This window comes from Myxine glutinosa, chromosome 3 (genome assembly GCF_964187855.1).
Source record: "Myxine glutinosa chromosome 3, kmMyxGlut1.1, whole genome shotgun sequence".
Taxonomy (NCBI): Eukaryota; Metazoa; Chordata; class Myxini; order Myxiniformes; family Myxinidae; genus Myxine; species Myxine glutinosa.
In genome coordinates, this window is record NC_136263.1 from 45,661,115 (window position 1) to 45,674,660 (window position 13,546).

Here is a 13,546-nt window from a genome sequence, read left to right on the forward strand (position 1 = left end):
GGCCTCCACCGTCATCGGGGTCACTTCGCTATATGTTGACGGTTGTGGACGAATACTTTCGATTCCCTTTTGCATTCCCTTGGCCGGACATGTCGGCTGTGACGATAATTTGGTGTCTCTGTCAGCTGTTTCTATTGTTCGGGTATCCGGACTTTATTCACTCGGATTGGGGCACCGCCTTTATGTCTCAGGAGGTAAAGTCCTTCCTGATAGAGCGGGGAATCGCCGCCAGCCTAACTACTCCATATAATCCACAAGGGAACTGACAAGTAGAGTGATTTAATGGAGTAGTCTGGAAGGCTGTGGAGATGGAGTTGCGGACACGATCATTGGGACTTCATCAATGGCCTCAGGTATTGCCCGAGGCTTTACACGCGATTCAGACTTTACTCCTCACGGCGACTAATGAAACGCCGCACGAGCGAATGTTCCGCGGCCAGCGATGCAGTGCGAGCAAGCGATCATTGCCCGGGTGGTTGGTAGAGCCGGGGCCCGCAATAGTGATAAGCGATAGCAATAGTGATAGCAATAATTCAAAGCACTGGTCAGCCATGGAGTTGCGGACGCGATCATTGGGACTTCATCAATGGCCTCAGGTATTGCCCGAGGCTTTACACGCGATTCGGACTTTACTCTCTCACAGCGACTAATGAAACGCCGCACGAGCGAATGTTCCGCGGCCAGCGATGCAGTGCGAGCAAGCGATCATTGCCCGGGTGGTTGGTAGAGCCGGGGTCTGCATTCTTAAAGCGTCTGGTTTGGCCAAGCAAGTACGAGCCTTCACTCGATCGGGTCGACGTGCTGGAGGCGAACCCGGAATACACAAATGTCCGGATGGTGGATGGATGGTTAGTTACTGTGTCAATACGACATTTAGCTCTGTGCGGAGAGAATTCGAGTGCAGAGCCATGTGAAGGAAATGCATTTCAGCCGAACCCACCCTAACTGCTGATATCACCTGCACCGCTCATGAAACCGGCACCTACACTTTCGGACCTGGTAACCAACTTACCCTCTTCGGATCCCCCGCTAACCGATGGGTCCCCGATTCCCGAGCCTTCATTGGGATCTGATTCAATTAGACGGGAGTCGCCCCGTTCAGCGGTCTCCGAGTCCGGCACCGCACGCTACCGTACTCTGGCTGGGCGAGAATGTCATAGGCCACAACACTTGGGATGGGAGGGAGGGGTGTGGGGGTGTTTCGTGACTTAAATGCCATAGAGATATTTTATAATCATGCTGGCTTGCTGGAACTTTAACCGGAGGTTGAATGTGATGAAATTATGGTTGACAACTGTTGCAGTTCCTGCTTCAACCGGTGATAGCTCATAAAAGGGGCTGAGTTGTCGGGAGAGGGGTTGGTCTGCATCTGTCTTACTTCAAGTTGGTAAGAAAGATAATGTGCCTTACATATGAGCGGCTTTATATAATACATTGATGAATACTGGCCTATTAGTTTATTAGTCTTTTAATAGATGGTGTGGCGTTAGATCGGAATAAAGCTCATGACTCTGGAGTTTTGTGGACTTGATTTTCACCACAAATTATATGTCATCATTGTGTTTTATTTTTAGAAATGTTTTTTTTTTTTGAACTGTTCCTCATTTCCCCCTTCTCCCCACTGTCCACTAATTCCCCACTTTTATTCCCGCACTGTCCCCTATTTCCCCCTTCTCCCCACCCCACACTGTCCCCTAATTCTCCTCTTTTATCCCCGCACTGCCCCCCATCTCCCCACCCTGCACTGTCCCCAAATTCCCCACTTTTATTCCCACACTGTCCCCTATTTCCCCCTTCTCCCCACCCCGCACTGTCCCCTAATTCTCCTCTTTTATCCCCGCACTGCCCCCCATCTCCCCACCCTGCACTGTCCCCAAATTCCCCACTTTTATCCCCGCACTGTCCCCTATTTCCCCCTTCTCCCCACCCCGTGCTGTTCCTGTTTTGTTTGTTTCTGTTTCTGTAACTTCCTCAATGCCACATCCGGATCACCGCGGAGACTTTGCACGAGGATGACGTCATAATCATGCAACCTCACAAGTTCTGCTTCATCCCAAGAACAACAACAGCACAAACTAGAACGGTACTCTGTAGGGCACATACCTCCACCTGTATGAACAGTTTGTGTTATATATCCACTGGTAGTGATAGTGATAGTGATAGTGATAGTGATAGTGATAGCGATAGTGATATTGAAAGTGATAGTGATAGCAATGACGATATTGATACAGTGACGGTGATAATGTTAGTGATATTGATAATGATATTGATAATGATATTGATAATGATATTGATAGTGATAGTGATAGCAATAGTGATAGCGATGGCGATAGAGATAGTGATATTGCTCGCGTGATAGTGATAGTGATATTGATAGTGACAGTGATAGTGATAGTGATAGCGATAGTGATGGCGATAGCGATGGCAATAGAGATAGCAATATTGATAGAGTGATAGTGATAGTGATAGTGATAGTGATAGTGATAACGATAGTGATGGCGATAGCGATGGCAATAGAGATAGCAATATTGATAGGGTGATAGTGATAGTGATAGTGATAGCGATGGCAATAGAGATAGCAATATTGATAGAGTGATAGTGATAGTGATAGTGATAGTGATAGCGATAGTGATGGCGATAGCGATGGCAATAGAGATAGCAATATTGATAGGGTGATAGCGATAGTGATGGCAATAGAGATAGCAATATTGATAGAGTGATAGTGATAGTGATAGTGATAGTGATAGCGATAGTGATGGCGATAGCGATGGCAATAGAGATAGCAATATTGATAGAGTGATAGTGATAGTGATAGTGATACTGATAGTGATGGCGATAGCGATGGCAATAGAGATAGCAATATTGATAGGGTGATAGTGATAGTGATAGCGATAGTGATGACGATAGCAATGGCAATAGAGATAGCAATATTGATAGAGTGATCGTGATAATGATAGTGATAGTGATAGTGATGATGATGGCGATGGCAATAGAGATAGCAATATTGATAGAGTGATAGTGATAGTGATAGCGATAGTGATGGCGATAGCGATGGCAATAGAGATAGCAATATTGATAGAGTGATAGTGATAGTGATAGTGAGAGTGATAGTGATGGTGATAGCGATGGCAATAGAGATAGCAATATTGATAGAGTGATAGTGATAGTGATAGCGATAGTGATGGCGATAGCGATGGCAATATAGATAGCAATATTGATAGAGTGATAGTGATAGTGATAGTGATAGCGATAGTGATGGCGATAGCGATAGCAATATTGATAGAGTGATCGTGATAATGATAGTGAAAGTGATAGTGATGATGATGGCGATGGCAATATAGATAGCAATATTGATAGAGTGATAGTGATAGCGATAGTGATGGCGATAGCGATGGCAATAGATATAGCAATATTGATAGAGTGATAGTGATAATGATAGAGAGAGTGATAGTGATGGTGATAGCGATGGCAATAGAGATAGCAATATTGATAGAGTGATAGTGATAGTGATAGTGATATTGATGGCGATAGCGATGGCAATAGAGATAGTGATATTGATAGAGTGATAGTGATAGTGATAGTGATAGTGATAGTGATAGTGATAGTGATAGTGATAGTGATGGCGATAGCGATGGCAATAGAGATAGCAATATTGATAGAGTGATAGTGATAGTGATAGTGATAGCGATAGTGATGGCGATAGCAATGGCAATAGAGATAGCAATATTGATAGAGTGATCGTGATAATGATAGTGATAGTGATAGTGATGATGATGGCGATGGCAATAGAGATAGCAATATTGATAGAGTGATAGTGATAGTGATAGCGATAGTGATGGCGATAGCGATGGCAATAGAGATAGTGATATTGATCGCGTGATGGTGATATTGATAGTGATAGTGATAGCGATAGTGATGGGGATAGCGATGGCAATAGAGATAGTGATATTGATCGCGTGATAGTGATTGTGATATTGATAGTGATATTGATAGTGATAGTGATAGCGATCGTGATGGCGATAGCGATGGCAATAGAAATAGCAATATTGATAGAGTGATAGTGATAGTGATAGTGAGAGTGATAGTGATGGTGATAGCGATGGCAATAGAGATAGCAATATTGATAGAGTGATAGTGATAGTGATAGTGATATTGATAGTGATAGTGATATTGATAGTGATAGTGATAGCGATAGTGATGGTGATAGCGATGGCAATAGAGATAGCAATATTGATAGAGTGATAGTGATAGTGATAGTGATAGTGATAGTGATGGTGATAGCGATGGCAATAGAGATAGCAATATTGATCGAGTGATAGTGATAGTGACAGCGATAGTGATGGCGATAGCGATGGCAATAGAGAGAGTGATATTGATCGCGTGATAGTGATAGTGATATTGATAGTGATATTGATAGTGATATAGATAGTGATAGTGATAGTGATAGTGATAGTGATAGTGATGGCGATGGCAATGGCAATAGAGATAGCAATATTGATAGAGTGATAGTGATAGTGATGGTGATATTGATAGTGATAGTGATAGTGATAGTGATATTGATAGTGATAGTGATAGTGATATTGATAGCGTGATAGTGATAGCAATAGTGATATTGATAGCGTGATAGTGATAGTGATATTGATAGTGATAGTGATAGTGATATTGATAGCGTGATAGTGATAGTGATAGTGATATTGATAGCATGGTCGTGATAGTGATAGTGATCTTGACAGTGATATTGATAGTGATATTGATAGTGATAGTGATCGTGATAGCGATAGTGATGGCGATGGCGATGGCAATAGAGATAGCAATATTGATAGAGTGATAGTGATAGTGATAGTGATATTGATAGTGATATTGATATTGATAGTGATAGTGATAGTGATATTGATAGTGATAGTGACAGTGATATTGATAGTGATATTGATAGCGTGATAGTGATAGTGATAGTGATATTGATAGTGATATTGAGAGTGATAGTGATAGCGATAGTGATGGCGATAGCGATGGCAATAGAGATAGCAATATTGATAGAGTGATAGTGATAGTGATAGTGATATTGATAGTGATATTGATAGTGATATTGATCGTGATATTGATAGCGATAGCGATATTGATAGTGATAGTGATAGTGATAGTGATATTGATCGTGATAGTGATAGTGATAGTGATATTGATCATGATAGTGATATTGATAGTGATAGTGATATTGATAGTGATAGTGATAGTGATATTGACATTGATTGTGATATTGATAGTGATATTGATGGTGATATTGATAGTGATATTAATCATGATAGTGACATTGATTTACCATCAACATCCCCACCCCAACACCAAGACATTATCGCACTATCAACTTCCGTAAGCTAAACGCTCTTTCACCTACCTCATTCTCATCCACCCTCTCTGAAAAAATGTCCACTTCTCCCTTCATTGACCTCCACACCCCTTCCGACCTCACTGACTACTACAACCACACTCTCTCCTCCTGCCTTGACCAGCTTGCGCCTGTAAAAACCAAAACAGTTTCTTTCACCCATTCTGCTCCCTGGTTTACTCCTGAACTCCGCCTGATGAAAACTCGTGCTCGCCAACTTGAAAGACTCCGCAATAAAACAGGTCTCACAGTTCACTCCCAATCCTACAAGGACCACCGACAACACTACAAAGATGCCCTCTCCCACGCCCGCTCCGCCTACTACTCTCAAATTATCCACTCTGGCTCCGGAAACCCAAAAGCACTCTTCTCGACAATAAAGAAACTCCTCCGCCCCCTGGACACCACCACCCAGTCATTCACCGTAGACAACTGCATCTCCTTCCTTTCTTTCTTCCAACGCAAAATTGACAACATCTACAACAGCTTGACCACCGCCGCACCCGCTCCCCCCTCCAACCACCTGCGCCCCCCTTATCCTGCCTTCCCCTGTCTCAATTCTCCCCGGTCTCCCCTACTGACCTCTCTGAACTCCTCATAGGAATGAAAACTGCCACCTGCACTCTTGACCCCATCCCCTCCAGCTTTGTCAAGACCTCCCTCCCTGCTCTCTCTCCACTTATCATTGCAACAATAAACTCCTCCCTGTCTACAGGCATCGTTCCACCATCCCTCAAAATTGCTGCTGTTACCCCCATTCTAAAAAAAACCTGGTCTAAACCCTGACACCCTAAATAACTTCAGACCCATCTCCAACCTACCCTTTCTGTCAAAAGTTTTGGAACGCGCTGTAGCCGCTCAACTCAAACATCACCTCTCTGCCAATAACCTGTATGAAACATTCCAATCCGGATTCCGCTCCAACCACAGTACTGAAACTGCTCTCCTCAAAATCACCAACGACCTTCTCCTCTCCTCTGACACTGGCAACCTCAACATTCTCGTCCTCCTCGACCTCAGCGCTGCCTTTGACACCATCGATCACACCATCCTCCTCACCCGACTTGAATCCACCTTTAACGTTACCGGCACTGCCCTCTCTTGGATTAAATCATACCTCTCTGACAGACGCCAGTTCATCTCCATCAATAACTGCAAATCCCCCACTGCTCCCCTCCCCCAAGGTGTCCCCCAAGGTTCAGTTCTTGGCCCCCTCCTCTTCATCCTTTACCTGTCCCCCCTCGGTCACTTAATCCACCGTCATGGTCTCCAATTCCACTGCTTCACCGATGACATCCAGCTTTTCATCTCCACCAAGTCCGTCTCCACCGACACCCACTCTATCCTGACAAACTGCATCTCTGAAATAAAATCCTGGCTTCAAATCAACTTCCTCAAATCTGTGATAAATCTGAATCACTTAACTGTGATAAATCTGAAATAATCATCATTGGCCCAAAAACGCTCACAAAATCCACCCATAACTTTGCCCTCAACATCGACGGTATCCCAGTATCCACCTCCCCTCTCATCCGGAATCTTGGCGTCATCTTTGACCAAACCCTCTTCTTCGACAAATACACTAAACAGATCACAAAGACAGCCTTCTTTCACCTGAAAAACATCGCCCGTCTCCGCTCATCCCTCTCCTCCACGGCTGCAGAAACCCTCATCCACGCCTTCATCACCTCCCGTCTGGACTACTGCAATAGCCTCCTCTATGGTTCACCCTCAACAATCACCAATAAACGCCAATACATTCAGAAATCCGCTGCCCGTCTACTCACCCATTCCCGGACCCGTGACCACATCACCCCCGTCCTTTACAAGCTTCACTGGCTCCCCATCTCCCAGAGAATCCAGTACAAAATTCTCCTCTTGACCTGCAAAGCCCTCCATAACCTGGCCCCATCCTACTTGGCTGACCTCCTCTCCAGACACACTCCCACCCGCAACCTCTGCTCTGCTGGTACCAACCTCCTGACCCCCCCCCCCCCATCCGGACCAAATTCAGATCCTGGGGGGACGGGGCCTTCTCCATCGCTGCTCCCACCCTCTGGAACTCACTACCTCACACCATCAGAGACTCCTCCTCACTCACCACATTCAAAACATCACTCAAGACCCACCTGTTCAGCACTGCATTCAACATTCAACCCACAGCATTTAACCCCTGACTATCACTTCTCCTTCTCCCTCCTTTTGCTTAAATATTTCCCTATTGATTCTTGTCTTTTTGCAATTGTTGTTTTCATGTTTTGTCATGTTTTCATGTTTTCATGTTCATGTTCATGTTTTCATGTTGTTTTGTTATGCATTATGTTTTGCACTCTGTCAAAGCGCCTTTGGGCTTCATGAAAAGCGCTAAACAAAATAAATGAATTATTATTATTATTATTTTAGTGATAGTGATAGCGATAGCAATGGCAATAGCGATGGTGATATTGATAGAGTGATATTGATAGTGTTACGTGGTCCTCCCGGTAACTACCTGGTCTTGGTGACCCCCGGACCGTGGGAGGGACCCCGCCAGAAAGATATATGGTTTATACGCTTTCGTAACGCAATCAATATGAATTCCGGTCAAGAAGAAACCCCACACCAAGGATCCGGAATAATCAATAATATTGTTACAGACACGACTTTGATGTTAAGGTGGGCCGAGCGGAATGGCCGTCGTGTCCGCACAAATTACCCGATTATACTCGACGTTGACGGAGCCGCGCTACGCTGGATCAATAAAGGAAAAGAAGACACCCGGCTGGATTATAATGACAGACACCAATGTTTCGATTCTCAAGTATATTCGTACGGAAAGGTTAGATTACAGGGGCTAGAGGTATATCACAGGAAGACAGGCACTTAGACACACTCTTATATTGACCCCGGACAGACGACAGATAAACGGGACAACGGCTGACTCACACGGGGATTGATGGCCAGGAAAGGCAGATAGCGATGGCTCAAGGTGCACTCTTGGCTCAAAGCAGGGTACAGTCCGGTCCAAAGATGCGGGGAGGTCACAGCGCTCGGAGGGGACGTTCTTTCTCAGGCGGGTCTTTCTCTCTCAGCGATCGCAGGCAACGTTCTTTCTCAGGCGGGGCGCATCTGACTCAGCGCTCGCAGGTACCTCTTTCTCCAGCTGGGGGCGCATCTCTTTTCACTTCCGGTAAGTCGCCACGTATATCCGGCGGGGAGTGACACGCCCTCGGCTCGCTAGCGCCGCCCCAGATGGAATCGGTCCGCCCTTCTGATTGGGTGCGGGGGGTTACCAGGCTCCGCCCTTGAGGAGGAGCTGACAGCCAGCCCCTCCGTGGTAACCCCGTGGAGCGCGTGGTCAATGGCGCTAATCGAGCCGGTGTGAGGACGCATCCTCCCCCGTGCCGCCGCCATCTCCTCTGTTGTTGTTGTAATTGTTGGGGAAGAAGATGGAAGGAGGTATGGGAAAGGTCCTAAACTCACTACTGGTGCCATATAATCACATTCTGGTGCAACGAAGAGTCATAATTAATGGAAACGAGGCCTTAACTGACATAGATTAAGAATAACTAGCAAGATGTCCGAAAGTTGTCTACGTGTGGTGCGGTGGACCTGGGCACGACATTTAATGGGGGAATAAGGGGAAGGTCGGCTCTACTGAGTGTTATTTACATGCAATGGGACTAGGGAATGGGGGATTGGGGAAAGTTGGGGAGTATTGGAGAAATAGGGGAATATTTACAAGCGGATATGGAGGCCAAATTCCATATTCGCAACAATATATTCTCTGAGCAATCAACAACCATCAACAATGCACAGTCAATATTACAAAGGTATAAACTCATCTACACAAACTCTAAGATGGCCATCTTATATATTCCTCACGTGAGCCCCACTCCTGACTCCCTCCGTGGTCAATGTCTCCCACAATGTCTCTCGTCTCCGCACACGGGCGGTTGAACGAACCCCGGGCGGACGTGCTCCAAACGTGCCGTCTCGTACCGGGGACAGCTGTTGCAGCGCACCTCCTTGCCAAGCAACGGGGCAAAACCCAGCGCGGCTTCCAACGCGCGCGAGGCCCCGAAGTGTGACCCGTACGCGTCCTGGTAGACGGGGCAAAACCCAAACGCGGTTTGCACCGCGTGCGAGGTTCAACGTGCGACCCGTACGCGTCTTTGTAGACGGGGCAAAACCAAACGCGGTTTGCACCGCGTGCGAGGTTCAACGTGCGACCCGTACGCGTCTTTGTAGACGGGGCAAAACCAAACGCGGTTTGCAACGCGTGCGAGGCTCAACGTGCGACCCGTACGCGTCCTTGTAGACGGGGCAAAACCAAGCGCGGTTTACAACGCGCGCGCGCGGCCCCACGTGCGACCGCTTGGTTCCGTGCACGAACTCACGGGGACTTGACGTGTCAAAAGGTAATTACGCGTCCAGGTAACTCCTCTCGCCAAACGGGTTTCGGAACGCCTCTCTTTTCCGCGCAGCGCAAGGTCGATTCCACCTTCCCGTCGTCGCGGGGCGAGGAAGAAGAATCCCCGTCCTTTTTCTCCTCGTGTCTTTTCTTCTTCCGTTTCCGGCCACTTCCGTTTCCGGCCACTGGTTCCGAAGGGCTCCTGACCCTCCAACCACAACAACTACACCACAACTTAATATACTACACATGGATAAGCAAAGACCTGAATGGTAATTCACATACATTCACATAAATATGTAACACTCCCCCCCTTCAAGAAAGAAAGTTTGAACCCAGCGAAAACTTTCTTTGCCGGCCAATTTGGGAGAAACAAACCAGATAACTCAACCCCCCCCCACCTTATCAGTTCCCCCCGGGCCCCGTTATCACTTAAAAATAAAGCAACCAAAATTCCACCACAACCCCTCCAGATTACTCCCTCTGGACTAAGTACCACAACGACATTGTCCCTGCCAAATCAAACTCCATCTCATGACCCTCGGACTTTGACCGTCCATATCTTGGGAATGAAGGTTAAGGGTTGATCAAAGATCCAAAGTTAAGCAACTCGATAGCACTTTTTCCCGGGAGGCCAAGCCGAGTATTCACTACATGGATGCCTTTAGGAACGCGGAGTTCACGGTTAGTCTGTGCAGGAAAGTTCTCTACATGGGCGCCTTGAGGAACGTGGAGTTCACGGTTAGTCCGTGCCTGAAAGTTCACTACCTGGACGCCTTTAGGAACGGCGTTCACGGTTAATTCGTGTAGGAATCTTGGCTCGGCGGCTCCGCCGCCTTCAGTGCTTCAACTTCTCAGAACTTCCCTAATAATTAGGGTGGGACCACTGGTCCCTGTAGTCCCATGAATAGCGGTCTCCTTCTCGGCCACCACCAAAACTACCGCCCAGTTGTCCTCTCCTGTAGACCTCTCGACGCCTACGAAATGCCTTCCCTACTGTTATGGTCCGACCCTCCAAATCCTTGCCATTCCAATTCTTCTCTGCCTCTCTGGCGTCTTTTGTGCTGGCAAACGTGACAAAGCCGAACCCTCTTGACTGTTGCGTTTCCCAGTCTCTTACCAACCGCACTTCCACCAGCGGCCCATATCTGTTGAAGACAGAGGTCAGAACCTCTTCCTCTGTTTTGAAGTTCAGTCCCCCTACAAATAGCTTGGCACTTTTGTCGCCATCCCGAGCTGGTGTGGCGTTATTTTCCCTGCTGGGCTCTTTACCAACCCTCAGGTTACCATAAACTTGACCCCCGGCCAAATCATTCCCGATAACCACAGATACACCCTCTACAGGAAGCGTGGCTTGTAAACCGACGGTGACCGGTCCGGACACCAAATCGGACTCCAAATGGATGACATGAAGGGGAGCACTAACACCGCCCCCGATCCCCTGTAAACGAACACTATCCCCCGTTGCCGTCTCCTCGGACCATGGCAAAATGCCTTCAAGCATTAAAGATTGATGTGCCCCTGTGTCCCTCAATATCCTAACCGGTTTCCGGTTAGTCGAGGCTCCATCCCGTGACACAAACCCCTCTGAAATAAATGGTTGGTAACCCTTTTGATGGCGATTTCTCACAATGGCCATTGCGTTTGGAGTCGTAGTAGTCGGACTCCGCTCTGGGTCTTCGCTTTTCATGCGGTAACAACTGGACATCAAGTGTCCAGGTTTCTTGCAAAAAGCGCAAGTAGGCCCGGAGGAAAAACTCGTGGTCTGCCTCGGGCCCCCCGAACTATAAGTTTGTCTTGGGCCCTCATCCCTCCGATTTCGAACCGGTGGGGTATCATAGTTGTCCCCATAATCATCTCGAGGCTGCCGCCATGTATGGTCGTTCTCCGCACCTGCTGTTCCCCACCTCCCCTGCAGAGATCTAGGCGAGGAGTTAGGTTCGTGGACCCCTATTCGGTGGGTTAAGGCATAATCATCTGCCATGGTGGCTGCGTCCCACAACTTTGGTACCTTCTTTTCCTGCAGGTACACTTTGATGTCCTCGTGGACACACTGCTGGAATTCCTCCACCAGGATCAAGTCCCGCAATTTCTCGAAGTCTTTCCCGACTCCTTTTGACTCACACCACCGATCAAACATGTTTTCTTTCACTCTGGCAAACTCCACATGGGTCTCACTCTCCCTCTTCCTGGCATTCCTGAATTTTTGCCTGTAAGCTTCCGGAACCAACTCATAGGCCTTGAGGATGTGCTTCTTCAGTACCTCATAATCTGCACATTGGTCCATTGGTAGCGCCGAATAAATTTCCTGAGCTTTCCCCACCAGCACACTTTGCACGAGTATGGTCCAGGCCTCCTCCGGCCAGTTTAATTGTCGAGCCACTTTCTCAAAGTGTGGAAAAAATTTCGCGACTTCTTTTTCACTGAACGGTGGAACCAGCCTCACATGTCTGCCCACATCCCAGGTTTTCTGGTTAGGTGTCGACCCCGTCAGCAAGGGTGGTGCCTCTCCCCGTTCTCTCATTAACTCCAGCTCCTTGAATTTGATTTCTTGCTGACGCTCCATGTCACGTTCATTTAATTCCCTTTCCGCTTTTCTCTCCTCTGCTTCGAGGTCCCTTGCAGCTCTCCTTTCCTCTGCTTGTTCCTTTTCTCTTCTTTCCTGGAGTTCTCTTTCCACTCTCCTTTCCTCGGTTCTTTCTTGTGCTGTTTTCTCTTCCAACCTTTCCTGGAGTTCTCGTTCCACTCTCCTTTCCTCTGCTTTTTTGTCTTCTAACCTTTCCTGGAGTTCTCGTTCCACTCTCCTTTCCTCTGCTTGTTTCTCTTCCCTCCTCTCTTCTGCTTTCCTTTCTTCTTCTGCTCTTTCCTTTTCTGCTTTCCTTTCTTCTTCTTTAATCCGTTCCTGGCTCCGTAACTGCAACTCCAGTTTCCGGAGCTCAACGTCTTCTGGTTCTTCGGGTAGCCACTCCCAGGCTAACTCGTCCCATTTTCCTAATCCCACCATAGATTGTATCACCGTGGCCTGCAACTCTGCCTTCCTCAAATTAGTTTGGACCTCCAAGTTAAAATGTTTGGCCAATTTCAAGAGGTCCGACTTTAGCAACGCTCGGAACTGTGCCTCACTCGGTGTTACCCCAAAGTTCTGTGCCACAAACGCCATGGTGCCTATCGTTAACACCTGTTAACCTTCACCCAAGACTTTACCCCAATTTCTCAAAAAAAAAATTTTACCAATTAATAATTAATTAATAAATTTTAATTAATAAAAAATATTATTATTTTATTATTTTATACAATTTTAAATCCCGGACGAGCCCCCAATTCTGTTACGTGGTCCTCCCGGTAACTACCTGGTCTTGGTGACCCCCGGACCGTGGGAGGGACCCCGCCAGAAAGATATATGGTTTATACGCTTTCGTAACGCAATCAATATGAATTCCGGTCAAGAAGAAACCCCACACCAAGGATCCGGAATAATCAATAATATATTCTCTGAGCAATCAACAACCATCAACAATGCACAGTCAATATTACAAAGGTATAAACTCATCTACACAAACTCTAAGATGGCCATCTTATATATTCCTCACGTGAGCCCCACTCCTGACTCCCTCCGTGGTCAATGTCTCCCACAATGTCTCTCGTCTCCGCACACGGGCGGTTGAACGAACCCCGGGCGGACGTGCTCCAAACGTGCCGTCTCGTACCGGGGACAGCTGTTGCAGCGCACCTCCTTGCCAAGCAACGGGGCAAAACCCAGCGCGGCTTCC